The 2,381-nt window shown below is 43.0% G+C and overlaps 1 non-coding gene across 1 annotated transcript; it reads right to left on the reverse strand.

Moving 5' to 3' along the window:
- Positions 1-314: 314 nt before the first annotated feature.
- On the reverse strand, positions 315-391 carry trnat-ugu (transfer RNA threonine (anticodon UGU)). The gene has a single exon. It is a non-coding gene; the product is annotated as a tRNA-Thr (tRNA).
- Between the last annotated feature and the right edge of the window lie 1,990 nt (positions 392-2,381).

Genomic DNA, 2,381 nt, shown 5'->3' on the forward strand with positions numbered 1-2,381 from the left:
GTCGTATGGCTGTTTGTCCGCTCGATATACAGCACAGTACTGTGTTGCTAGTTGCTTGCGGTTGTCAACCATGGAGCACGGTTATGACCTAGTGTTAATCGCAGGCAGATACATCACTAGGTGTGAATGAGGTGAGAATGAGGTGAGAATGAGGTGAAAATGAGCAAACCAAGAAACATCTGAGACCATCAATACAAATTAAACGGGTGTGTGTGTGTGTGTGTGCGTGTGTGTTTACATTTACATTTAAGTCATTTAGCAGACGCTCTTATCCAGAGCGACTTACAAATTGGAAAGTTCATACATATTCATCCTGGTCCCCCCGTGGGGAATGAACCCACAACCCTGGCGTTACAAGCGCCATGCTCTACCAACTGAGCCACACGGGACCACGTGTTTATGTGTGTGTGATGCTCCATACAGAATTGGTGCATTGGAATATTACTGGTAGTGCTGAAAATCAAGTAAATGGGCAACATCGAAATGTAGTTAAGAATGAGAATACATTCCAGCCTGCTCAGTGGTAAACTCTGCAGCCCTCTGTAACCTCAGATAAGCTCTGGATAAAAGTTACTTCAGTGGCTACATCATGGTTAATTATTAATTGACAATAAGACACGTGGCAGCATTAAGATCATCGTTATGTCTGAGGGTAACATACCAAAGCTGTGGGTAACTGCAGCCAGAACACTTAGGCACACAAATGGTCCTGTAACACTATTCAATAGCTGTACACTTACACGGGGAGCTTGGGCAGGAGAGTGATCCTGGTACGGGTGTACCATTAACCACAGTGCTAAAGTGCCTATGCTAAGGATCTGTGTATCTGCTTCAGGGAAGCTCACAGCAACAGCTACAGACAAGCTCCACAAGGAGGGCTCGGTAAATGACATGTTTAACTCTGGTTTAAAGGGAACAGAGTGATACCTTGAAAGATCTTGGAGTAGATTTTGCCACGGCTGCTATCTACTGAGGCTATTCTACATCACATAGGCTACACTCCAAAGTGCATCCCAAATGGGACCCTATTCCATATAGTGCAATTATTTTGACCAGATCCCTATGGGATCACTGTATAATAATAAGGTGCCATTTAGGACACATACAACGTTGGGTTGTGGTGAAATCAAAGTCCAGTCATGCTCTTTCTGAGTGTAAACATCCTGTTGTTTTACCCTCAATGGGACACCACTGCACTTCAGTGATGGTTATTATCATGAGCAGAGAAATGGACAAACTACATACAACTTTTTTTGTATGAAATGCTCCCCCACAACAAAACATTGAATGTATAATGAAGAGCACATTAGGGAATAGCGCAATACGGTGGATTATCCTGAAGCCAGGTAAAAATGTCTGGAAATTGGGGTTGTTCCATTTTCTGAAGTGGATAAAAAAAGTTTTTTGAAAAAAGCTGAATTCCAGCCACAGTTATCTAGGTCAGTTGAACTAATTGCTTAAAGGGCTCTGAATTATTCAGCATAATTGGGATACCTACTTGAAAAGATGGAATCAAAGAATTGAGAATTCTTTATTAATAAGTAACGATTTAAATCCTCTGTACTTACACCATTGGAGGCTTCATGTGGAGCAGGAAGGAGTGGTTTCTCTGCTGCCAATATTTTCTGTTCCATCATAACACTCCAATACGTTCCAACACAACACTCTGTACAACATGGGACCCACCCGTCGATGTTGTATGTAGGCCTACAGAAGTAACACAAAGTGGAACGATGCAATTGGGCTTTTTGGTGCATTCACGTATTAATATAGTCTTTATTGAGTCTTTCTTTGTTTTGTTTGCTGAGTTTGTAAGTTGATAAAGAGGTTACAGCCTATACCTAACTTTGATGTCGATCTAAGATTTTCATAATGTTGTTCTTAATTGTAATGTTGGGTCGGGAAGGAGGAGGGTGGAATCATCTCTTGCTGCCTGGAGGTGGAACAAGTTAGCATCATCCCCTAGCTGGTCGAGTAACAGACAGCAGAATGTGGATATACTCTGTGTTAATAGAGTGAGGACACAGGAGAATACAGTGTTAGAGAGAGAGAGAGAGAGAGAACAGTGCCCATCTGTGAAGAGGGGCGGAGCGGGTGGAAACCAGACAGATCCTAAACATGATCAGGCATGAAGTCAATTAGAGAGAAGGGAAGGAGTGTAAAGAGTAGAGAGAGAATGTGGGGGAGAGGAAGATAGAGAGAGTGTGAGGGAGAGAGAGAGTAAACATGAGAGAGAGAGAGAGAGAGAGAGAGAGAGAGAGAGAGAGAGAGAGAGAGAGAGAGAGAGAGAGAGAGAGAGAGAGAGAGAGAGAGAGAGAGAGAGAGAGAGAGAGAGAGAGAGAGAGAGAGAGAGAGAGAGAGAGAGAGAGAGAGAGAGAGAG

The sequence above is a fragment of the Salvelinus alpinus genome, chromosome 6 (assembly GCF_045679555.1).
Source record: "Salvelinus alpinus chromosome 6, SLU_Salpinus.1, whole genome shotgun sequence".
Classification (NCBI taxonomy): Eukaryota; Metazoa; Chordata; class Actinopteri; order Salmoniformes; family Salmonidae; genus Salvelinus; species Salvelinus alpinus.